The 26,022-nt window shown below is 52.7% G+C and overlaps 1 protein-coding gene and 2 long non-coding RNA genes across 17 annotated transcripts in view; 1 reads left to right on the forward strand and 2 right to left on the reverse strand.

The window, feature by feature from the left end:
• LOC139085173 (uncharacterized) lies at positions 1-5,657 on the reverse strand. The gene is made up of 2 exons (XR_011543269.1): positions 5,519-5,657; positions 1-5,294 (listed from the first exon to the last, which is right to left on the reverse strand). It is a non-coding gene; the product is annotated as an uncharacterized lncRNA (long non-coding RNA).
• The window catches only part of TRAPPC9 (trafficking protein particle complex subunit 9), a 626,356-nt gene that overhangs the window by 69,692 nt on the left and 530,642 nt on the right, over positions 1-26,022 (reverse strand). The window lies entirely within an intron of this gene.
• LOC139085172 (uncharacterized) lies at positions 5,288-25,682 on the forward strand. 10 transcript variants are annotated; one of them, XR_011543268.1, is made up of 5 exons: positions 5,288-14,594; positions 15,048-15,103; positions 15,262-18,273; positions 18,455-24,663; positions 25,065-25,682. It is a non-coding gene; the product is annotated as an uncharacterized lncRNA (long non-coding RNA). The 10 variants fall into 10 exon arrangements; XR_011543267.1 differs by having other exon boundaries at positions 11,499-11,636; positions 13,498-14,594; positions 18,455-25,682; XR_011543262.1 differs by having other exon boundaries at positions 13,066-14,594; positions 15,262-16,414; positions 17,991-18,273; positions 18,455-25,682.

Here is a 26,022-nt window from a genome sequence, read left to right on the forward strand (position 1 = left end):
ATTCCTTTTTATGGCTGAGTAATGTTCCATTGTAGGGATCTACCACATTTTGTTTAGTCCTCAGCTGAGGGACATTAAGTTGGCTGTGTCCACTGTTTGGCTGTTATGCCTGATGCTGCTATAAACACCCACATTCGGGCTTTTGCTGGTCAAATGGTTTCATTTCTCTTCGCCCAGGAAAGGACGTGCCTGGCTTTAAGTCCTGGTGTTCTTGTACCTAACCAAGGTTCAAAACAAGGATGAATCTCCACTGATTGGAATATTTCATCACTAAAAACATTGAATTTGATAACCCTTCTGAGGACAGAGAAACAAAAGCAAAGCCCAGATAATCCACTTCCCTTGTCCCACTTAGCATTCGCCACGATAAGGAAAGACGTGTTACCTGGAACTGTACAGAAGCGTTTCTAAAATTGCCTTTCCAGTACAATCTTGTCCAAAGGCAGACTCAGCAGTTTGCCTACGTTGCATCAGCAACATTTTGACTAAATGGGCACAGTGACGGGAGTGAAATGTCCTCTTTTAAGCATGCCTACAGGCTGGCAGTAAGGGAGCGGGAGCCGAGAAATGGCAGAAACCTTCACGAGTGCCACCGGGCGATTTCCTGCCCCAGAAGGGAGGCAGGCTATGAAATCGCTTTGCACCAGCGAGGCAGGTAGAGGGAAGCCGCCCTGGAGAATGAGTCTGGACAGGTGTCTTCCACTTGGGCTCTTCCCCAGCATGACGCCTGTCCACTGTTAGAGATGCAAAGCTAAGTGGGCAAGCTGGCATCAGGGGTCCTCTGCAGACCGGCCTGCCCGCCGTTCCAGCCTGTCCTTCCTTGTTTCCCCGCTGAAGCCTCTATTCTCTCTCCCCCCGAGCCTAAAGAACAGCAGCACTGGCCCTGCCAGCACCGTCACACCCAGAACCACATTTGCCACAGCACAACCAGCAGCCATGCCCACGCCCACCACAACCACCACACAACCACGGGACAAGCAGAACGACACCCTACGTGCCAGCCCCGAGGTCCAGAGAGTGCTTTCCTCAGTGGACGCCACTGAGCACCCTCCCCCGCCTCACTCCCCCGGGTGCTCCCAGAGAAGAAGCTGCTGCGGGCATATCTGGCATCTGAGCACACCTCCCTTGGGTGTGGATTCACCAGGAAACCAAAAAGGTATGAGTGGCGGGAGATTCTGTGTAGACAGGCAGACAGCACACACGCATTCATCTCTCTTGACTCCTGAAACCCACTGGAAGGATGGCGATGGAATGAACAGGGCAGGAAGCCACAAGGAAAGAGAGGCAATGCCGGCTGCGGAAAGAGGGCAGCTCATTCCGAGAAGAAGTGAAGAGGTAACCACTGAACAGAGTTGCAGATGCCAAGGAGAAAGGAGCAGCTGCTGGGGGGCAGGGGCGGGGAGGTGAGGGGTCCAGATGCCCGGTGTGGGGAGGGATGAGCACAAAGCCCCTGGTGAACAATGCTATGTGACCTCAGCCCCAGCAGCATGGGTGCTGGCTCAGGGGAGCTGACAGAGTTCAGTAATTTGATGAGTTAGTTGATATCATGTCGGTAGCTTGAAATTGGCCACTGCAGGAGCATTTACACCTCAGAATCCTACAAATTCTACAAACCAGGTTTTCCCCACTCCCCTCCCACAGACAGCTGGTTATTAAACATTTCCCAGCACATCACTGCTTAAATACCCCCTCCCCCAAATGGCCAAGGGGACCTCAGTCCGAGAGGACAAAAGTTGTATTCTTGACAGAACTTGAGCCAGGGAGCCTCCGGACTCAAGATTCCATGAAGCCTAGACACAAATTATTGAAGGCAGGGGTCCCCTTCTCGGATTTGGCTCTCGGCCCATGGCCCACATCAGGAGACTCCAGGGTCTCCTCTGGGGAGTGAAGTCCAGGGAAAGACCTAAAGACTCGGGTAGTTGGAGGGGTCCCCAGTGAACTGGGCAGGTCCCACCATGCCTCTCCACATGAGGCCCAGCAGTCAGCACGCCCAGCCAACGCTCAGAGCTCAAGTGTCCCTCCAGCTTTGGGGCCTCACTCTTATAGGAACACAATCCAAGGGGCACAGTCATTTGAGGAAAACCTTTAAAATGAAAGAGACTAGAACAAATAAAAGAGAAAAAAAAGAGGAAAACAGAAACAACGCAGGGAACACTGAGAACTTGAAGAAAGTCGTAGTTAACATTCTCAGAGAGATAAGAAGACTGTCCATCCATGAAAGAAGAACAAGACACTATAAAAAGGAACAATCGGAGAACAACGAAGAACTCTTGGAAATTAAAAATGTAATTGGAAAAATAAAAGAAGTTTGGTCCAGACTGGAAACAAAATTGTGGAAATTTCCCAGGAAGCAGAACAAAACTTCTAAGAGATGGAAAATGGGAGAGAAAACAAAATTAAAAGACTAGTCAAGGAGGCCCAATCTCCAATTAACAAGTATTCTGGAAGAAAAGAACAGAGGCAATGGAAGGGGGAATTATTAAAGAAATCATAAAAGAAATTGACCTCATTTTTTTCTTTTTCTTTCTTTTTTTTTGAACTGAAATGGCCCACTAAGGGCCCACTACAAACGAATTTCAAAAGAACACCATCAGGACACATTATGTGAAATTATAGAACATTGAAGATTGAAGAGAAGATACCAAGGCTCCCCAAAAGAAGACAGCTGGTTATTTACAAAGGATCAGGAATTCAGAATTCATACGGCAGGAGACTTCTCAACAGGAACATTGGAAACTGAGATTTTTACAGATACAAATTTTGGGAAGCTAGAAGACAGGAGCAACATCTTCAAAATTCTAAGGGAAAAAGAATTCTAAATCCTAAATCCAGCCAAATAATCAATAAGTTTGAGGAGAGACGAAAGATATTTTGCAGACATATAATATTTCAAAATACTTTTTTCCTATGTATTCTTTCTTGGGAAAGCACTAGAGGATGTGCTCCAGCAAACTGAAGGAGTAAACCTATAAAGAGAAGGACAGGGGAACCAGAAGCAGGGATCCAGCACAGAGGGGAGGCAGGTGGCAGGCCCACGTTGATGGGAAGGATGGTCCAGGACAGCAGCTGAGCATCAGGCCTGGAGGATGGACAGACCAGACTGGAGAAGGGCCATGAAAGCGCCAGGGGACAGGTCTCCAAGAACAAAACAAACATGGAGAGCTTAGCACATGGGTTTAGCGGTACTGAGAGGGGTATCATAGTTTCAGTGGAGAGTTCAAGAAAAATTAGTTTAGGTTCACAGAAAAGTAAACAAAGTAAAAAAAAAATAGGGCAATTATTAACTCTAGAAAAAAGAAAAAATTTGTACCAAGAAGGGAAGTGTAATCATACCACACAGTTGGCTCAGCTGTGAAAAATATTCAACTTGTCATAAGAAAAATCAACAAAAGAACTTGTGGTGATTTAACCAAACATTGTGATCTGACTGTAGCAGGAGGGTAGAGACAGGAAGTCAATAGATGACGTCTGACATCGAACAATCAGGAGAGACGGGTATATGGCACGGGGCGTTAATTTTGCCCTGCTCTTCTAAGGATCAGGACTCGGTGGGGGAGGAGACAGGGCTGGCTTTCACAATACGCCTTGTGCAACCAGTCGGCTTTTTAAGTCATGTGTTTATGTTAATTAGAATAAAAAATATCTTCATGGAAAATTAATCACCCAAGGACAGTGTTAAAGAATGAAATAATATTTTTAACTCTAGACTCCTCTATACATTAGCATGAGTATTTCCCGTACCCCAGAAGAACACACAAACCAGAGCCTGGAGTCTGGATCCTAAAAAGAGCTGTGCCTCCCAGGGGACATGCTATCGCTGGTTTGAACTTCAGTTTCCTCAACTATGTAATGGGACCAAAACAACCTATGTCACACAGTTGATGGGAGGATTAAAGAAACTAAGCACGTCAGGCTTGGCCATAACCGGTGCTGTATAAATATCTGCTGGACGGGCGCAGTGAAAGCGAGCTCCGTGCCTGATGGCTGCCAGGCTCCTAATCAGGCCATTATTTCCCATCTTTCTGGCCTTTCCTCCCCGCTGTCTTCTCAGCTCTCCTAAGATCCATCAGGGAAGGGGAGCTGAGAGCGGACAGAGCCAACGCCACCTCCTCGGGGTTCTGCTGTCCCTTTCGTCCACTCAAGAAGAGGGAAGGTGGGCGAGCAGAACGGGAAAGCGGGAGGGTGTGGGACTCACTCTGGCACATCTGTTTGACCTTGACATCTGTTTTGATCTTCACATCTGTTTGACCTTGGGCAAGTCAACCGTGGAGCCTCAGTTTTCTCCTCTACAAGATCTGTCACTACCGTGTGCCCACTGTAGGGCTGGTGGGGGCATGGAGTGAGCAAGGAGTGTGAGTGCCACGCCAGGCCTCTCCTTGTCCCACTGACATGCACCAAGGTGGCGTTTCCCAGGGTCCCAGTCAAGCCCCTCTTCTCCCACGGAGCGCCAGGGAGGGACACCCTCCAGACCTTCCTTCAGAAGCATGGTTCATGCCACTTGTTGGCAGAGCATGTGGCAGTAAGGGGAATGAGCCAGAGACCCAGGTGTGGAGATGAGTGCGCCCTGGGCCCCCCAAAGCGCTGCCTGGCCACTGTTGCAGCACAGGTAGGGAGGGGCGACAGCCCACGTGAGGGCTGTGGAGCCTCCTCTGGGCCTAGCGCTGCTCAGTGCTGGCGGGGCCTCAGCTTCCTGGGGGTGCTCCGTGCCAGGCCCTGGACAGGGCTCCTCTGGGGACAGAGAGTGAACCCAATGTGGCAGGCCTCGAGGAGCCCACAGAAGCACAGCACAGAGCAAATGATGACCACACAGGTGAAAGTGCTCAGAAAGAGGGCTACAGAGCGCATTGTGAGCACAGAGGAGGGAGAGCTTAGCCAGGCTGGGAAGGGGGTCACAGAGGGTTCCCGGGGGAGATGACATCAGAATCCCGCCCAGGGCAAGCTGACCCCAAAGCCCACTTCTCTCTTCCTCCCTCACTCTTCCACCTTTGAGCGTGAAAGCCAGGAAAGATGAAGAAGCACCTTCCTCCAGATAGACCGCAGCTCTTCGGTCCCACCTGACATCTCCGTGCTCCGCGAGGCTGGGGTGGGCAGCCAGGGGCTGACTGTGATGTCAGGTGGGGAGGATGTGGCTGCTGAGAGGTGGTGGCAGATGCAGCAAAGCCTGGCAGCCAAGCCTCCTTCCATGCTAATGGCTTTCCCAGTAGAGAAAGGAAGGCGAGATACCAAGAACGCTTACCACATGGGCAGCCCGCGCCAGAACCCCTCGAGCTGTCAGAAAGCAGGAGAGGATCAGCCTGCGGGAACAGGCTGTGGTCAGCAGGAGGAAGAGGACATGCCCCGCAGGCACAGGCAGGGGCCAGGAGCCAGCAGGAAGACCCCACAGCCCTGAGCACAGACCCTGAGGAAGGGAAAGGGGATCCTCGACCCAGGGCTCCCTAGGAGCTGTGCCTTACGTCCCGGGTTCTGTGCTCACAGCTCTCTGTCCAGGCAGATGGGAAATGATGCTCAGAATACTCACTTTTCCAGGGCTTCAGAGCCAACAAGCAGCAGAGCTGGACTCCGAACCCAGGTCTGATTTCAAAGCGCTCCCCCTAAACTCTGCTGGCTGGCCTAGAAAAAAGAGCAAGAGCTGAGAGCTCCGAGTGTTCCCATCCTGAGAAACTCCTGGAAGATGCCACAGACAGACAGAAAGTGGGCACTGTTTCAGGACCCCGCACCCCAGAGCTCGGGCAAATCACCAGTGTGCCTGCAGAAAGAGAGCCTGAAGATGGCACGGTTGGCTCTAAGGGGGGACACTGTAGGCCACTTATGCTACAGGAAACCCGTGTGCTCCCTGCTGCCACAGGCACTGTGTGCAGTGGAGCGGCAGGTGCCCGGCCAGGACCTGGGGGCCCCTGGTTTCTCAGCCTGGGGCAGCTTCAAAGCCAGGGTCAGGCTGGTAAAAGGCACGCTTGGACAGTCGCTCCATCTTCCTACCAACGAAAGCGGGGGAGGAGAAAGGACGGAGGAAGAGCCTGGAGGCCCATGTTGTCAGTCCTCGGACGGCCTCCCGGCATTTCACCGGTCTCATTCTCCTAGTGACCGATATCACCACCCCAGGTTAGAGATGAGACTGGGGCACATGGAGAGTAACTTGCTCAAGGTCACACAGCTAACCTGAGACTCAAAGTCTTTCCATTTCTAAATCAACAAGATGGTTCAGTGCTCCACTCACATTCAACACTCGCTCACTCACTCTTCACTCCCCCGATACCTACTGAGGGCCAGGGACTGTGCTACCTGCTGAGAACTCACAGTGGAGAAGGCCCGACTGGGCCTGGGCTCCGGTGAACTATCAGGAGACACACACACACCGTGAGGGTGACAGGGGCCCACTGAGCTCTGCGCAATGGTCCCTGTTCTAACCACTTTACTCGTGTTCAAACACTGAACTACACAGCCACCCTTCAAAACAAGATGGAGAAACTGAGCCCAGGGAGGCTCAGGAAGGTGACACGGCAGGTGGGTGACCCAGCCAGGTTCACCCTGGCAGCCAGACTTGCGCCTGTGTTCTTAACCACTGGGCAAAACCAGCAGGAACGATCGCATTGGTGAGCGTCCACTGGACCACCTGCAGGGGCTCGGGGCAGACCTGCCAACTAGGGAAGCTTGCTGACGGAGGGGACGCGGAGACCTCGGAGGCAGGCTTGACAGATGAGAGGAGTCACTCAGGCAGCGTGGGGCACAGGGGAAAGCTGGCTGTTCAGAGACAGAGGCAGTGGGAGCGAAGGAAGAGTGAGAGACAGGGGTGCCTTCCAGGCCCAAAGCAGCTCAGCCTGCCCAGGGCGGGTGAGGCCAGGGGAGGGAGGCGGGGAGGATACAAGTATCTCCAGGGAGTGTCCCTTTCCAGTCCGCCATGCTCAGACTTAGAGCGCTGCTGGGCTTTGAGATACCGGCTGTAGGGGGTCAGGCGGGACCCTAAGGAGTGACTCATCTCAACGTGGAGATGGGTGGTAGGGGCTGGCAGAGAGGCCATGGAGCCTGGACGGTTCCTTCTGACCCTGATGCCATCTCCGCAGATATCCCAAGGTCGCTGAGGGTTCTTGTGACCTAACTGCCATTCTAGGACTGGCCATTCAACAGTGCCTACAAGTGGCAAATAAAATCTTTTAAGAGGGTTATTTCATCTGTAATAATAGTCACATTTTAAAAACAGAAGGGTATCAATCATGACCTCCACAAGGGCAGGGGGCCCTGGCCACTCTTTCTGGGTAAGAACGCCATCGTGGACCTCCACCCCACTAGGAATGGGTTGTGTCCTTATTTCTGCCTCCATTTAATGACCACACTTTTTCTTCTTTCTCCTTTTGCTCCAGTTTAAATGTATGTTATCCTGTGTCTTGATGAATCCTTGTAAACCATTTAGGTCCCATCTGCAGCAGGGAGGGATGCAAACAAACGTATGCGCCAACCACCGCTGGGTGCCAGACCTGGAGCTGGCGCTCTCCATACCTCAGCTCTCAGCGCGCAGGGCCCTTGGAGCAGCCGCTGCCCAATCTAGAGCTGTGTCAAGGAAGGCTCTGAGAGCCAAGAGCCGAGACCCTCGTCAGTGAATGCAGCTGGTGAGGAGCAGCGCAGGTTCAAAGTCTCTGACATTTCCACCTGCTACGAGGCCATGGCGGGGGCAACTCTGGCATTTCCGAACAGAGTCTTAGAACATTACTTATGGCAGTTACATCTCAGGAGTTTCTGTTTCCTTGAAAACTGAGAAGTTGATGAACTACTGAGAGGATGGGTACACGGCAAAGGAGATGACACAACGTCCTTCAGTTCAGTGCTAACGCAGGTACCCAGATGGCAGAGTGTCCTCAGGTCTCTCAAAATAGTGCTGCAGTGTAGGGGAAGCCCTCTCTGCCTCCGGGCCTCCCTGCCCCATGGGTTGGTTGCACCTGGCTTCTCGTCCCTTCCCCCGTTACCTGGCTGCTTCCCGCCAGCTGGTGCCACGATGCTGGTGGGCAGAGTGAGGCTGGAGCCCATGGCTGTTGCCCACAGGGCAGCCTTCTCTCTAGAAGGTTTTTCTTTTGCGAGGGCCTAAATTATTTCCACTTCTGCCACTCCTAGAGGACACAGCTGGCTGGCTATGACCATGGGCCAGAGCCCCGGCTTCTCAAGGGTGAGGTGGAAGGGCCACGGCTCAGGTAAAGGAGTTTCGGGAATGACCTGGAGCTACGGGAACAGCCCGGGGCCATAAAACATTACAAACTGCACCCTTGGATGAGAGTGCACTTATTAATGTCCCACAGAGCAAGATCCCCGCAGACAAACGGGAGGGCCCCAGCAATGTGCTGAATTAATCAACGCAGAATTTCAGTTTTGCAACTTTATTTTTAGGCTGCCACTTGTACCAGTAGACACTAAGCAACTGACATACACTGTTTGCACATGTGTGTAGGGATTAACACCCTTGTCTCACGGAGGAGGAAACAGGCTCAGAGACTTCAGGCAACTTGCCCTGGGCTAGAAAGTGACCGACCCCAGGTGTCTCCAACTCCAAAGCTTCGAGGCACTTCCTGTCTCGGGTGCCAGGCCCTCACAGTGATAAAGGGGAGCTCCCTGCCCTCTGCGGGAGGAGTCTGATTAGGAGCTGACAATGAAAGGACAGACAGTGGTGTGCTGGTAATGTTTAACAACCTGCTGTTTAGGGAAAAAACCCAAAACTAATTTGTCATTTGCCAATTTCTCTGGTGTAAATACTTCTCCACTGGCTGATATCTAGCTACCAACATGAAGTTAACTGAACTCACAAAATTCCTGAAAACATGAGCCAGTCCATAAGCACACCAGCACAGCCCTGGACAATCTTCCTCCTCTGCCACTTGGTGACGTCTCACTCACTCTAGAAGGATCGGTTCAAATGTCAACGCCTTGAGAAAGCTGTCCTAGACCTAGACCCCCTCAGACACAGTTCTCACAGGATTTTCAGACCCCTTGGCCCCTCATACACCCAGTCCTAGTCACAGACTTATTCCCCAGCACTATCATTGCTCCTGGGGGGCCTCTGATGACCGGGACAACCTCATCCGTGAACAGAGGTGACAGCTGGGAGACAGTATTTCAGAGACAATGGTAGATAAATTCCACTTATGAGCTTGGATGCCAGAACCCAAATGAGATATTAGCAAGTCAAATCTAGCAGTGTGTCACTAGAATAATTCACCATGACCGAGGACGGTTTATTCCAAGGATGGTTCACATCGAGAAATCTATCAGCCTAACTCACCAGAACACTTAAAAGGGAAAAAAATCATGATTATATTAATAAATGCCAAAAGTCACTTGATTAAAAAATACTCAGAAGACTTCTGGGGAAAAAAAACACAAAAAACCTCTTAAAACAGGAGAAGAAAACTATTTAAATTGCAAGAACTATTTTTACAAAAAAGCAAATATTTTACACATATACACATATATGAATTTCTTGCATTTCTAATTAGAATGTTAATTTTTAACTGGTCAAAAATGCTCTTAAAGTTCATATGGACATATAACTAAAAATAGTGAGAACGGGGCTTGTTCTGGCAGATATCAAAACTTATCTTAAAGCCATTATGAAAACAGAGCATGGTATTAGCACAGAAATAGACAAATCTTTTCAATACAGCAGATAAAAGAATCCAGAAATAGATGCATGTTACAGAGGAACTAAATATATTCCATAGGTGGCATGCTAACTCAGAGGAGAAAGGACGTTTTTTAAAATAAATTGGTCCTGGCATAACTGACTAAACATCTAAGAACACAAAACCAGGATCCACCTCACTCTCCTTGCACAAATAAACTCCAGATCAGTTAACACTTTAAATGAAAAAAGAATTTAAGAGAACACGTATATGAGAGGAAGTAGGGGAGGCAGTCCTAAGAAGACAGACATGCTGGACTGCAGAAAAAAATGGACTTTATATGGCAAAAGGCATGAAGACAAAGTCAAAAGAAACAACAGACTAGGAAAATGTACTTGCAGCACATACAGCAATCAGTTCTTATGCCCAGGTTACAATTTCCTACGAACGGATAAGAGAAAGATACACAACTGTGTAGAGAGGGGGGAGGATGTGCCAAGGGAATTCAAAGAGAGGAATCCACTGGATCAATGAACAGCAGAGATTCTCAACCCGACCAGTGGTCAGGGAAAGGCAAACTAGAGCAATAATGACGTGTTTCATCCATCAGAGTGCAAACTATGAAAACACAAGATTGAAAATACGAGGAGGTAGGCAGGTGGGCGTGCTCTCACAATGCTGGGGGTCTGTGAACTACAGCTGTTCTCACTTTACAAGGCAAGCTGGGGTATGCATTGACATGTCCAGTACACAGAGGAAACTAATAGTAGGACCTGACTTATGTAAAACAAATACATTTCATATATACGAAATTATATCTGCATGTGTTTATAGGAGCCTGGAGAAATGTGTAGAAGGGTATATATTTATGCCAGGGTGCTGGTATTGGGTTTCTCCTCAGAAGGATAGAAATGGAGAAGGTAGGGAGATTAACACATTTTATACTGCTTTGTATTATTTCATAAGTTAAAATGAATAGGGATTACTTTTATAATTTAAAAAACGTAAGAAATGGTTTTTAAGTGCTTTCTAGACTGAAAACCAATACCAGTGGCAAGGCTGATAATTGGTCTAACCATGATCATTGCTTACAGGACCCATGAGCTTGTTAAGGCTTCTGAGTAGAGAGATCAAGGATTCGCGGCACCGTAATAGCCTAGTAAATAGGAATCCAAAGGTAGCAGCTGGAGCTCTCCCCGCGGAGCTCAATGGAGAGAAAATGAATCGCAGTGCCGTGCTCGGCTATTGGCTGGGCCTAAATTGTTCCTCACTCTGAGAATTAGTTAAGTGGCTGAGCAATAAAGCAGAGAGATTTGAGAGTTCTTTCTCAGCACAACGGCTTGGACTTCTGCCCTTTCAGTCAGCACGGCTTTATCAGGGGCCGTGGTGTGCTACGCAGGGCCCCAGGCGGGAACTCAGGAGACCAGGCTCCAGCCCCGCTCGGCTGCCCCAGCAGCTCTATGGCCTTGAGGCTCTGGACAGACCAGTTCATCCAACTCAACCGAAAATCCATCACCTGGAGCTGAGCTGGGCCAGGCCTTGGGCATGCAGAGGTGACTTCTTTGGTCCATTCATCAATCCAGGCCAAGAGCTGGCCAACAAGGAAATGTGGGGAAACAAAAGGGATCCTGTCCTGTGGTGGCTCCCAGTTCACTGGGGTCAGCGACACACGAGGAAATGACCTCAATAGCTTTCTCAGTGGGGTCCTCCATTTTTGAAAGAAAAAAGTTGAACCTGAACATTGCCTGGGTACTCATGTGCCGTGAGAGAATTCTAGGTGCTGGACCCACGGGGACAAACAGAAACTGGGACCACGTGCTGGACGAGGCCAAGTAAAGGAGAGATGGACAAAGGCTTTTTCCCACTGTCCGAGCCTGCTCCCGCTACTGTGACAACACACCACAGGCCGAGCGGCTTCAACAACAGACGCTCACTTCTCACAGCTCTGGAGGATGAAGCCCAGGGTCAAGATGGCGGCAGCGTGGAGGTCTGGTGAGGGCTCGGCCCTCTGCTGGCAGGCAGCTACTGTCTTGCTATGTGCATACACGGCCTTCCCTCTGTGTGCGTGTCATGTGTGGAGAGAGTGAGTGAGCTCTCTGGTGTCTCTTACAAGGACACCAGTCCTATCAGATTTGGGTCCCATCCTTAGGACCTTGCTTAACTTAATTACTTCCTCAGAGGCCCCATCTCCCAATATAGCCACAGCAAGACTTCAAGATATGAATTTGGGGGGGGATATAAGCATTCAGTGCATAACACTACCCTCCTCAGTGCCTGGTCACCCCAAAGGCACAAAGAGAGGGGGAGGGGCTTCAACTGTCACCCAGAAGGCAGAACTTGAGCTGGGACTCTGGCGGAACAGGGGGTGACATGGAGGGAAGGGTGTGTATATAAGACAAAGATGCCTGGGCTACGGGACGCAGGGTGGGGGCAGTGGGAGAATATGACAGGGCTCATTTAGACAGTCTTGACCACCTGGTAGAGAGACCGTCCAGAGCGGATGCTGTAGGGAGGTGCCGACCTTTGCGGGATGCGAGGGAGGTGCCGAGCTGAGAGGCAGTGGCTCTAAAGTTTCAGAGGACCGCCTGGCTGACATCCCTGTGAGCACACGCTCCGTGGCACGGGCGCCCACGGGCAGACAGGCGTCCATGCCATGAAATGCTAACAGTCTGGGATCTCAGCAGCCCCCCCTGCTCTGTTCAGACCAACACTTGTTACCCCGAGATGCTCTCAGACCTACCCTTGGCACAGAAGGTTTCTGAGAGTTGAACAGACTGGACTGGCTGCTGGGAACCATTCGACGTGTCTGTGAGGCCTGGGATGAAAACATCCAGGCCCTCCATTGCTGTAGCAGACACTGGTTCACACAGGGCGTTCACCCGTGTTGGCTGCCATGGTTTCACTGGGAGCCCAGAACACCTGGGAAGGGAGGACGTCATCTCCACTTTGCAGGGAAGGAAACTGAGGTTCAGTGAGTTTGCAGGGCCTGCAGAAGGATGTGGTCAGGCCTCGGGCAGTTTTTCTGGGTTTTGGAAAGAGCACTGCCCTTAGAGGTCAGAAAGAGCTGGACAGTGTGGACAAATTACATAATCCCTTCTCTGCAAACTGAGGGAGGTGACCAAATCAAAGGGCCGCTGTGAGGGTTCCACAGCACAGTTCATGTGAAATGCTTTGGAGACCTGTGGAGATGTTGGGCACGGATCACTGTCACTAATATCAGCAACTAGGTGGCCAAGGCCATGTGGTCGCTAGGAGCACTGAGACAGAGGGCAGGTGAAATGGCAGTGAGCTCTCACAACCAGCTGGTACAGCTTTCCACAAGTCCATTCCGTGGATTTGATGGGTCTTACCTTTTTAAAGGGTTCCATGACATAATACGTTTAGGATTGGCTAGGCTTGATATAATGCAGCTTTCTTTACTCTGGGACTTCTCAGAGATGCTCACATGCTCATGAGTCTCCAATAGCGGGTCGACATAACCTGGGCAGACCTCCTTCCCTTTTCACAGAGCATCGCCTGGAACCAGGGTTCCAGAGAGAATGCTTGGGGGCAGGTGCTGGAGTAGGGGTAGGACAATGACCTGGGGTCCAGGACGTGGAGTGATGGCCAGGGAACACCTGACTCATGGGAGTGCAGTCACCAAGGTGCCCCGGGGAGCAGCAGGGAGGGTGTCAGAGGGAGGCAGCATTATTGGGGTATAGGGGTGCAGGTAGAAACCACAGTGGCCAGAGAGGGAGAGGCTCTCTCACTGGGGTACCCAGGAAGGTGGCTGAAGCCGGGAACAGTGCCTGCCGGTCCTTGAAGGGCTGTCACCTCCTGGGCTTTGAGAGTCGAGCAGGCCAGGTCCTGCTCTCTCCTAGCAGCTGTGAGGTAGGGCAAGTCATTGGATGTCTCCTAGTTTCTCTTCCCTCAGCCCGAAAATAAAGGTATGGTGAGGATCAGTGGAGATGAGATTCGCCAGAAACGCCTCTGTCAACTACAAGCGCTCTTCAACGTAAGGGATGATCCCTGGGGAACTGCGACTTCAGACACCTGTCTACAGCACAGCTTCCCCGCCCATTGCAGACAGGCACTTTGAACACCGTGGTTGGTAGATTCTGTTTTCCTTCGTTTCTAAGCAAAACTGGGCCATTAAGCTCCAATCAGGACAAACAGGGGAAGGAGTCTCTCCACCTTGGTGTCCTGGGACAGCCACCAGGATGGGTCAGCTGAGCTTCTGGAGAGCTGCAGCCCAAGCAAGAGGGGACTGATAAACTCTCATCAAGAGCCAGGGGCAGAACCTGATGTTGGGGAGGTTCGTCTTCCCACAAGCAGCCTCCCCCCTGGGGCCCGCGGCTGCACTGGGTCCAGCAGCTCTTTCCCTCCCTGAACGGAGGCGAGGCGGCAAGGGGCCTGGCGTGGGCAGCACTGGCAGAGGCGAGGCGGTGAGGGGGGCACTGATTCCCTCAAGCCGGCTGTTCTGTCCATGCTGTCACTCAGAGTGGCACTGCAGAGGTGCTGGCCAGCTGGCCGTGGGCCAGCAGGGCAGTGGTGGGACTGGGGAAGGGCTGCCCCCACCACAAGCGCAGCCCCAGCTCTGACACACTGACCCAAGAATCTCTGCCCTGATCCCTGTGGGATCAATTAACATTCCCAATAAAAATGGAAATTTAATTTCCATAGTAAGTTCTCAGGAAAAGGTCACTTCTACCCCAGGGAAATTGGATTTCTTGGTTTATTTTCAGCCAGGTGTTCTGCAGGACAGAGCTAGTGACACATGTTCCATGGAGGATCCTGGGGAGCTGCTCCCCCAAACATGAAAGCCAACTGATTTTGAAGAGCGGCGGCAGCTCCAAGACAAGGAGGCAGAACTGAGTCTCAATGAGGAAGGGCTCGATTCTGGCGGGCTCCCTCCCTCCTTCCCACACTCATAAATGTGGATATTTACTGTGCAAGCCCACACAGGCTCTGGGGGCGAAAGGCAAGCAGTGTGCTCCATCTGCCCTCAAGAATGAGGTGAGCCTGCTGCCGGGGGGGCCAGGGGCTCCTGTGCGTTCCCCGGTGGGGCTCACGCTGCCTGGAGGGCAGGTGAGGAGTGCAGGAGGGGAGGGAAGCTCCGGGAAGCCCAGGGACAGGTCCAACACTGCCCAGGGGTGAGCCGAGAGAGGTGAGTGGGGCCAGTGGCAGCCAGCAGCCAGGCTTTGGGGGTCTGCAATCAATTGTGTGGCTACCAGAGAATACTCGGAGGTCCGTGATCCATGGAGAGGTGTGATGAGGGGATGCTTTAGAAAGACTGTTCCAGCAATGTGGATACTGGGTTGAAAAGACAAGACGAGAGGTAGAAAGGGAGAGATAGAGAAGATGGGGTGGGGCTTCTCATTGCCCAGGAGCCTGCAGGAGAGGCCTGCAGGAGAGGCCTGCTGAGCCCCTGGGCAGCTGCAGCCGTGGCCTCTGCCCTTTCTTGTGCAGTCACTGGAAGAACAGCCAGCACTCCAAGCGGCACTGGATAAGGCACGCCAACCCAGGTGGGCAATGGAGTTCGGTAGGAGGCGACTCTTCAGAGACCCTGCCTATCTCGTGGGTGGGGGCAGGGACTGAGGGGAGGGGGCAGAGGAGGATGAGGCCTTAGACATGGCCCTGGGTTCCTGCCATGCTGGCCAGTGACAAGGTGACTGTGGACTAGGCATGCTGGAGAGGAAGGAAAAGAATTCCATTTGGGAGATACACTGAACTGTAGACAGAAGGAACCAGCAGGTGCTCTGGAATTCAGAAGGGTTCGGCTGGCGAGGTCAACGTGGGACATCCTGAGAGTCATCAATAGGCACACAGAGCAGGACACAGGAGAGAGACCTCAGGGAAGGAGAACCAATCAGGAAACCCTCAGAGAACAGACAGCACGAAGGGAAGATCGCTCTTAAGAGCCTCCTGTGCGGCAAGCACATCAGATGTGCTGCCTCTTTCAATCCTCGTAACTTCGCTACAAGAACTGCCACCTCCTCCGTATAGGTGAGGAAAGATGCTCCAAGGAGTAGAGCCACTCGCCCCAGTCCTGCTGTTAGAGGCAGGGCCAGCAGTCAAACCTGCGTCCCCTGACTCCAAGCTAACGCTGGCCCACTGAGTGACCTGTGCTAGTTTCCAAAGCCGCCTTTGGTCCCTCTCCTCCTGCAGTCGCCACTCAGGGGCACTGGAGCTGGGAGCCGTCACAGAGGCCCCGGAGCCTCCTGGCTGAGAGGAGGCAGCAGTGTGTGCTCCAGGGGCCGGGGGCTCTGTCTGCCCCACTTCTTGGTTTTGCACAGGCCCCAGACATGTCACGCTGGAGGAGGCACGGAGACGCATCTTTTCAGCTGATATTTTATTAAATGATCATCAGCTGTGATTTATGGTGCAGGAATAATGCACAGACACAGGGTCAACCTTAGGCCACAGAGCCAGGCGTCCAGGCTCCAAGGACAAAAGGAAGAGTGGGGAGCAAGTAACAAAACAAAGGACCATCTTTTCTGAGCACCAATAACTTGCCAGGCACTGAATCCTTACAGCAAGCCCATGCATGGGTGTCCCTGTGCCCACTGTGCCACAGGGGACAAAAGGCACGGCCGGGGAGCTATAGAACTTGCAGCCAGGAAGGCAGGCCCCATTGGATAGCAGATCTCTTGTTCTCTCCTCCCATTTACAAGCAGGTGCACAGTGTCACCTCTCCACAGAGTACGGATCCTGGATCACCCCGCGTGCCCAGCTAAGGAGTCCAGGATGGAGGAGGCACTGAAAGATGTCAAAATTGGCAGACGTGCTGTGTTTAGAGAGATCATTCTCGATTGAGTACATAGGATGGGTCAGAGGTGCGCATTCATTCATGAAATATTTGTTGTGTTCCTACTAAGTGCCAGGCACATGCTAGGAACTGGTTTTACAAGGAAGCCTGATGAGTGCAGACATGTAAGTGAAGGCTGTGTGGCAGAGGAAGAAGGCAATGGTGGAAAGTCTGGGTGCTGGGGCCACAGAGGAGGGGTCTCCTATGCACGTGGAGAAGACGCTGATAATGGCAACAGTCCAGGCATGGGAGCGTGAGGGTCTGGGCCAAGGCCACAGCCTGGGAAAGGGAAAAGGTAGCAGATTCCAGAGAGATTACAGAAGTAAAATTTATGGGAAGTTATCAAAGAGGGATGGAGACATGAGTCAGAAGAATCCAAGAGGCTCCTAGCTGTCAAGGAGTTTTTTTGATCTTTGATCCTAACAGGGGCCTATAGAAAGAGAACCAACCACCCCCCCCACACACACATGCATACACACACTACTATACACGTACACACACTCACATATGCATGCACACGCACAAACAAATCACCTCAGTTTAACTAGGTAATTAATGACAATGCTTGTTCTCTATGAGAACTGGGACGGCCCTGGATTTCCACCCCAGCTTGCCCACTCCCCTCAGGGAGCCCCCAGCCTGTGGGTGCACCCCCATAGCGTCCTCACGTGCAGCACCCCCCAGGGGTCACCACCCCCCTTACACCAGGAATTCACCCCCACACAGAGCCCTCCTTTGACAACCCCAGACTAGGGGCCAGCACGGCACACAGACGCTTTAATCACAGTCTCATTTTTACGCAGAGCAAGTCTGTGACCATGAAGGCATTGCTGTGGTCTGTTTAGTGAGGGAGGTGGAATCACTTGCTGGAGGCATCTGTGTCCTGCCCACAGGTGGGAGAGCCAGGCGGTGCCCAGGTGTGGCCCGGAGCCCACACTCTTCCCAGGAGCCTCCCGGGGGACTGTCCCAACCTACTCATTACGCTTCTGCAAACAGCCTGTTGTCCTGGCCACACTTCAAAAGTGTGCACGTCTCGACCATCCCCCTTCCTCTGTGTGAAGAGCCCATTAACCTTGTCTCTCCAGGTCCTGCTTCCCTCTCCCAAGGAGACTGCGCTGGCATCCTTCCTTTCAGGCTGTCACAGGCCTCCCTAGCCAATAACACGTCATGAAAGGGGCAAGGGCAGGGTCGCCTCCCAGGGACCCCATTCTGGGTCTCTGGAGCTCCCCCGGGGAAGGCTCTCTCTGCCCTGACAGACTCACTGGTCTCCTCAGATGGAGTCTGATGCCTCATGAGTGCATTTTCTAATCAAAGTGCAAAACAAACTCCTTCTCCCTTGGCCTTCCTGTAAAAATAGCAGCATTTGCATGATAACATCTGACTACCGTCCGGCACAGAGTCTGTTTTTAATACTCGAAATCTGACAAGGCATGTGCAACATGGAGATGAGACGCTCAGGATATTCGGGTGTGAGCAGCTAGGGAGACTGCCATCTCTGCCAGAGAGCCGTGCTTCTGGTCACTCCTGGGGGAAGCGGGGGGTGGGGAGAGGAGTCAACAGCCAACCTGGTGCTCTGACCTCGCTATCTACCCTGGACTTCCCAGGCCTCAGCTTTGCCATCTGGAACTCGATGAGCGCTCAGCTAAGGGCAGGTGCAACATTCCAGGGAAAGGGGCATGCACGAGGCCCACCGGAGTCAGCAAAGGGTCTGCCCTCTGCTCAGAGCACCCTCACTTCTATTCAGTGTTTACAGCTCTGCCTGGAACGGCCTCCTCAGCAAGCAGTCTTGGCCTCCAATTGGATCAGCTGTCCCTCCCACCCGTGTGGTACGCAGAATTCTAAGGAGAGCCCCAGCGACCCTCACCCTCGCAGAATCTCCTCTTGAGGGTAGGTGGAACCGGTGAATATGATGACATCACTGTTATGTTACATTAGTTGGGAAATGAGACATTATCTGGGTGGGCCTGACCTAAACAGGGGAGCCCTGTAAGCACAGCATTTGTTTCAGTTGATCTCAGAAGAGGAAGTCAGAGATTCAAAACAAAAAGGATTTGATATGCTGTTTCAGGTTTGCGGCGGAGGGGCCACATGTCAAGGAGTGGGGGGCGGCCTCTAGGAGATGGCAGTGGCCCCGGGCTGACTGCCAGCAAGGAAACAAGGACCTCAGCCCTGCAGCCACAAGGGCTTGAATTCTGCCAACAAGAACGAGCTTGGAAGGGGTCTTTTCCCAGAGCCTGCAGACGAGAACTCCACTCAACAAACACTTGACGTTAGCCTTGTGCTACTCTGAGCAGAACCTTCCTGAAGCTTGACGCTCCCGTACCCTAGCTGACTCCTCCTTAGCTTTCAAGATCCTGCCAACAGCAGGGGCCTTCTGCCTCAGTTTCTCCAGAGAATTCTACTACCTGCTCGGCAAAGAGTACTCCTGGGTGGGCTGCTGAACCCTCCCCTTCCAGCTCAGACTCTCTCTCCCTAGTGGACATCCAGCCTCCCCTACTTTGGCTTGGAACAAGCTGGTCACAGGCACCTGGCTGCTAGCACAGGCTGACTGCAGAGGTCAGCCATGCACGTGCCCAGCAGACCAAAGAATTCTCCAGCTTACACAGAGCAGAGTCTCCCGCAAAATAGGTATCGACCCTCTCTGCATCTACTGGTTTGGACAATTCCATGGCTACAAATTTACATCTAGGGAAAAGACCCACAGACGGCAGAGGGCTGTATCTGGAGTAACTAGGCTAAGATTCCTACAACCTAGGACAATTACATGCACATTCACTATATTATTGAGAGCACGAGGTGGCTCCTTTATGAAGATGGAGAGGAAAAGCCACAGCACATGTGGGGAAGCCACTAGCTAACAAGGTGGAGAGGATGCCCATCTGGCAAGTGCCAGGGAAGCTGTCCTCCATGACTCTTAGCCTGGGGACCACCTAAAGTAGCAGGTACTATCATTACAGCAGCCTCCAGCTGAGGGAGCTGGAGCCCAGAGGGATCCACTGGTCCAGCTGACCAAGGACTCAGTAGAACAGCCTGAACTTGGACCCAGGTCCAGCAGGCTACAAAGTTGCTGGTTTTTCTGCCTGTCCTCGGTATGACCAGTTCCACATGCTGAGATCTTCTCCCTCAGTCTGTGCAGAAGCTTGAAAGGGGTCACACCTGAGAGATGCAGGTTTGGTCATCAGCATCCCTATTTCAAGATATGAAACTGAGCTCAGACAACCTAAGTCACGTGTCCAAGTGGCAGTGCTGCTATGGGAGCAGCTCCGTCAGGTTCCAGGGCCAGTGACTGCTCACCGCCCATGGCAGTCATTTCTACTCCATGTGCGGTGGGTTCTTTTGCTTCCACGTTGATTCACTTGGACAGGGTGCCTGAGACACTGCAGTGAAGATTTCAAAGATAAAGGTGCCCCTGTGACGTGGTGTGGGGCCGGCTGGGAGGAGTCTTTGGGAGTAGAGTGTGTAGATATAGGCAATTCTGCTGATGGCGTTTTGCTGGTAACAAAGGGGACCGTAAGCAAACAACTCCCCTCTCTGAGCCTTAGACTAGAGCACTTTTTTTAAATTGGGGGGCGTGGAGGGGGCGGGGTGAAACCCTGCACAAATCTCCACTCACGTGATGGCTCCTCTGGCCTCTTCGCCCCCCACAACCAGAGCAGAGCTGCGTTTTATTCATTTTACATGTTGGGTTGCGAACACACGGCATTAGACTAACAAATTTTGAAAGCCACGGAGCCAAAGAATCTGAAGGTCCTGCCTGGCTCTGCCCTGCATGGCTCTGTGATGCCGGTCCTTCCCATCCTCTCCCGCTCTCTCCTGCAGTCCTGCTGGTGTCAGTGTGCCCCTCCCTCTCTGCATGTATGTGTCTATGCACCCCTCCCTGTGTGTGTCTATTCTACATCCATGAAACATCCTAGCGGATAACCCCGGGAGATCAGTGGAAAGCAGCAAGAACGGCCAAGCACCACGCTGCTGGGAACTGATGGAGTCCCAGCCGACAGCAGATAAGAGACACTGCGGCCAACTCTGCTTTCTTTAATTAAGGGGGAGATTGATAAGAGCTGTCAGAGTGAAATGAAGAGACTCCAAGCCTCACTGGTTTGCTAAGACATGAGAGGGAAAGCTGAAGATTTAAAAAAAAAGTTTCCCTAGAAAGCCCACAGGAGTGATGGAAAGGACGGGGCACAGAAGGAAAAGTCTAGCAATATGGAAGGATCGGTCCCACTCCCAATCTCCAGCAGGGAATGTGGCCTCATCTCACCAGTTGCTTGGACAATTTGTATTTTTTTTTCTTGAAAAATAGTATTTTTCACCAAGGGAAGCGCTCCTGGAGAAAGAACTCGCTCTCCCTTCTCAGACAGGGAGGACACAGGCTCTGGTTCTGACCCCTGGGCTGGGCGTGTACACGTCCCCTGCAACCCTCCCCAGGGGCTCAGGAGGCCGCTGGGCCCCTCCTACAGATGGGCTCGGGGCAGACAGAGCTTGCCAGAGTCAGCCCCAAGGACTCCACCCAAGGCCGTCTGACCCCCCAAATGCTCCCTTCACACCGCCAGTCAGGACGCTGCAGCCCATGGGAAATACGACTTAGATGAGGACTGAAAACTCACAACTCATCTGGACGCCAGAAGAGAACCGAAGAGAAACAAGCTCGGCTTCCTGAAAGTCGTTTGGAACATTCTGTTAAATTCCCCTGAGCAGACACCAAGGCTCTGAGAAACCTCAGCATACATGGAATTTGTTCTGAGAAGAAACAAATGCTCTTTCAGGAAAATACTCCTAATTGGAGATACTGTATTTTGTAAACTAAAGAATATGATCTTCTAGAAAACTCCACCGTTTGCTACTGTTGCTGAGGACAGTGAGCTATGATTCGGCCCCAGCGCCTCCTGGGAAGTCAGGAAGGCCTGATGTGAGCTGCTCCTGTCTCTGTGATTTCTTCTTTGGACAGTGAGGACTTGGAGCCTAAAGACCTGGGTTCAAGTCCCAGCTCGGTGGTGAGCCCTTGAGCAAGAAGCAAAGACCTGTGCAATTTACAGTAGGATTAGGACACGGAACAAGAAAGTAGACAGAAAAATACTTTGTAAACTTTAAAGCCCGAGGTACCCATCTGTATAAAATGGAAGGTCTGTTCCAGGTCACAAGGTAGATCACTGTTGTTATCGTTACCACCGTGTAAGTGTAAGAACTCCGGGGGCAGTGAGCATGGGAGTGGGATGGGAGTGGGATGGGAGTAGGATGGGCTAGTGGCAGTGCATTCACAGAGCCCCCGACACACCCCTGAGTAGGCAAGGCAAGAGGGGGTGCGGTCCCCGTTAAGAGACAAGGACGCCGAGGTGCGGAGGAGGGTAAGTTCACTGGACGGGGTGCCACGCTAGGGCGTGCAGCTGCCCCAGACGGCATCTTCGGCTCCCAACCGAGAGTCCACAGCACAGGCCAGCTCCTCTAAAGGTTCTTAGGTCCTCGCGTCTGCCTCTACCTGCTCTCCCATTTAGCCCTTATTAGACTTCATTGACAGTTTGTGTGCTTAACTGCTTTTCTTTCTCACTGGACTGTAAGGTCTGTGAGCACAGGGACCATCTCTGTCAGGTTATTGCTGGATCCCCAAGATGCTCGCTTAGTAAACATGAATGGATGAACAGGAATGCACGACTGAGTGAATGCCACGGACGTTCGGGGCACATGGGGCAGTGCTGGACCTCGCATGAGGACCTGAGCTGTGGAAGGATCCCTTCTGGTCTGCGCCATTTGTGTCTGCTGCTGGAAGCCACTCAAGGGAGCGCCCCTCTTTTTCTGCTGCTGCTGCTGTACCTGGGAGCCCCAGAACCCTCGCAGGTGCTGGTTTCTTGGTGGGCATAATTCAGCCTACTTTCCTTTGGGCACCTGGCCTCCCCAGGGCCAGACTGCTGGCTGTGATGACAGGATATGTTGATGTTACCTAGGTGGCCACAGCTGTCTCCACCTGGTGGCTGCTGCCTGGCTGAAGACCATCGGACATTCTCGGCCCCATCAAAGGCATTTTTATGGCTGCCTCTGACAGATGGTCTCTTTAAATGAGGCTAGATGTCCAGGGGTTGCCTGGGAACTTGGACATCTATTTTCTTCCTCTTTTCACCCTCCCTTCCAGCCCCTGCTAGGGGAGATCAGGGCCTTGCCCAGCTGGTGGGTGGGCAGGCATGCAGCTGCAGCCTCAGGGCGGCCAGCCTGGTATCAATTGGGGCACTGACACACCAGGCTGGTAAAAATATACACGGCCACATGAGCTGGGGGCAGCCTCTCCCTTTTCACAATAGGGAGGCCTCTTCAGTAGGAACATCTACCAAATAACACCAAATGCGTCACAGGATGGCTCAGCCTCAGCTACCCACCCCGCCTTTGTTCAAGTTGTTACCTTGGAGGAAAACGCTCTGCCATCTCTGCCTGCCTGGTTGCCCGAGACCTGCCTCCCTGACTGCCCAGGACCACCTGTGGGAGACGATGCAGGCATGGCCTCGGGCATGCGCTCCTCTGTACCTTCAGAGAATACAAAGCGCCCACTACATGCCCGGCACTGTGCGTGGTGCTGGGGACCTCTCGGGGGATGTGGGCAGCACAGTCCTGCCCTCAGGGGACATCTGGCCGGCAGAGGTGGTGCAAGAGCGAGGCCTGCCTCAGGTGGCTTTCAACAAGTGGAGTCCATGCGGAGGGAGGAACCAGAGAGGCCCCCACCCAGGCGATGAGTGGCTGACAGGCTGACACTGGGGGGTGCGGAAGATCAATCAATGGACTGAGGCCTTGTGTCAAAGGGATGCACAGTCTCTACTACTTAAAAGGGACTCATTGGAGCGGAGTCTAAACTCCTCTTGTTGGGCATTCGCTTGACAAGTCTTCCATCAGCTGCCCCCTCCACAGGGCTGTGTCCCTCTCACCTGTTCCTCCCACTCCTCGTTTCCTCAGGGCTGCCACCCTGCCTGCAGGGCATGGCTGAAATGCCACCGCCCCCATGAAGCCCTGGTTCTGTCAGTGTCTTCTCCATGCTTAGTTAACAAGATGAGGAGGGAAGGAAGGAATGTTCCAAGGAAAGCAAGCAGTGCTTCGGGAGAGTGAGCACGGTACCATTCAGAGATGGAAAGTGCCAGCCCTGTGCCAGGCACCGGGACGCGGAATAAAAATAAATGCCCACTCCTCCCCCTTTCTAGGACCCAAGGCTTTCACGGCCATTTTTTATGTTGTCTTCAACGGTCTTCATTTTCTGAGAGACTGTGCACGCCAAAGAAAGCACGCTGTTAATAATTCCTGTGCTTCTGGAGCGACCGCCGCACAGGGCTGCCATCCTCCATCAAACCAGAGGGAAACGGAACCTGCAGCAGGTCTGGGCTTCCAGAGCCCAGAGAGAGAAACACCCCCCACCCTGCCCAAGGCCTTCAGAAGTGCTGGAAATGGCTCCGAGCCTCCCTCTCTCACCTGGAGGACCTCCGCCGGAGCCAGGGAAAGACCATGGGACCTGTGCACTCATATATCCCCAGGGCTTGGCAAACAGCTCCAGATCAATATTTGTTGAATGAATAATTGAACAAATGCTAGTTATCATTTACCAGATGTTTTAACGCCAAACAATGTGGTAGTCATGGCACCAGGACAAACCTGAATGCAGATTCTTAGCAACTGATGTGACAACCCTGCCCGACTCCCCAAGAATGCCTGAGGGGCCTGGGTGCTGCCTGGGTGCCGCTGCCTGACGAGGGAGTCCCTGAAGGCCCTTTTGTTGCAAGGCTACAGGCCCTAAGAAGAGCCTGGCTGGTGGAGCCAGGTGTGAACCGATAATGACCCTCATTCGCCTTTGGTCTCAGGCCAGCAGTTCCCTTGGGTCAGGACTTCACAGCAACCGCCTGTTCCTGGATGACCAAGTGTGAGGGTTCTCAAGACCCTCCAAACTGCCCTGCTTCCTGCTGAAGGACCCCAATGTTATCTCCTGCCTCCAGGCAGAGGCAGCTTCTCATTCCAGAGAAGTGTGTGACCGAAAACAAATTTGTAGAGAGAAGCAGAGTCATTTGTTGAGGCCACCTCTGCCACGCTGGACTTGAAACGTGAGTGCCGTGTGATTAGTGCTTCCCATCCACGGGGAATGCACCTCCTTGGGGCGGCTGTGGGCTGTCCTCCGGGAGCCAAGGTGCATTTGATAGAGGCGGCGGCTGCATTTCATCAACTGCTGATGACTTCTGGAAGCTCTATCCAGGATCTAGAGGAACATGAGCTTGGGAACTAGACAGTCTTCTGCTGGCTCTAGGCTCTGCCGCCGCCAAGGTGAGTGACACTGGGTGAGTCACTTGATTTCTCTGAGCCTGTAAAATGGGGGGCATACCCCAAGCAACAGTGTGAGCCCCCAGCTTCATACCCAGTCCTCTCCTCTGCCTCCCCATGGGACTCCAGAGCCCTTGTTCCTGTGGCCTCTGCCCCAGAGACACAGCTGACCTTACACCAGGATCCTTACCCAGGGCACGCTCCTGGGCCCTCGGTCAGCAGGGGGTCATGAAACACAAATGGACTTTATCCAGAGCCCAGGAAAAACACAGAAGATTCAAGGACCACTTGCTGGCTGTCTTCTAAGCGCCAAGCTCTGCCTGTTACACGTACTTGCCCATCCTTCCTCATTCAGTCCTCACAGCAAGGCCACGCAGTTAAATGTCATTGGCTCCATTTCACAGATGCAGCAGGTGGTGGAGGGTCAGCGAGGTTTCCAGGCCACACGGCTGACACGTAGCTGAGCCTGGACCGGGATCAGAGCTACCTAACCACTCTCCAGCTTCCTAAACAACCGTGATGTGGGGTGAAGCGTGCTACAGCAGCGGTGCATGAGATGCTGCAGAAGCACAGAATCCACCAGGGAATTGCGGTGGGGGGGGAGCGGCGGAGGAGGCAGAGACTGGGTTGTGAGTGGGTTGAGGAGTGTTCCCCCCAGATTTATGTCCACCCAAAACCACAAAATGTGACTTACTGTTAACGGGGTCTTTGCAGATAGAATTAAGTCTCGCTAGATGAGATCATCCTGAGCTTAGGCTGGGCCCTAAATCCAATGAGCGGTGTCCTTCTAAGAAGAGGAGAAGACAGAGAGAAGGAGGAGGGCCACGTAAAGATAGAGGCAAGGCTGCAGTGACGCAGCTGCAAGCCCAGGAAGGAACACCGAGGCTGCCGGGAGCCAGCAGAAGCCGAGAGAGGCAAGGGAAGATCTGTGCCTCGACCTCGGAGGGAGCGCGGGCCTGCCGACACCTTGATGTTGGACTTCTAGCTTCCAGAACTGTGAGAATAAATCTGTGTTCTTTTAAGCCCCTAGTCTGTGGTATTTGGTTATGGCCAAGGACATTCCTGGAGACTGTGTCTTGAAGCCCTCTCAACTGCAGAGTCCATGCCAAGGCCTGGCACGGAGCGGACCCACCAGGCCTGGACCACATAACGTGGGCTCCGTCGCTGCCACCTCCTCACCAGGCTGGCTGCTGCCTCGCACTGAGGTCTCTGGGTCTTTTGTTCCCACGCACAAGGCTCACCTACAAGTTGGGGGGTCAGCATGGACACTCCCCTCAGACGCTGAGGAAGAGATGGGAACACAAGGGCAAACACCTGCCTTGTTCTGACACCTTGTTCATTCATTTCCCATTTGTTCTATGT

This window comes from Equus przewalskii, chromosome 8, assembly GCF_037783145.1.
Source record: "Equus przewalskii isolate Varuska chromosome 8, EquPr2, whole genome shotgun sequence".
Lineage (NCBI taxonomy): Eukaryota > Metazoa > Chordata > Mammalia > Perissodactyla > Equidae > Equus > Equus przewalskii.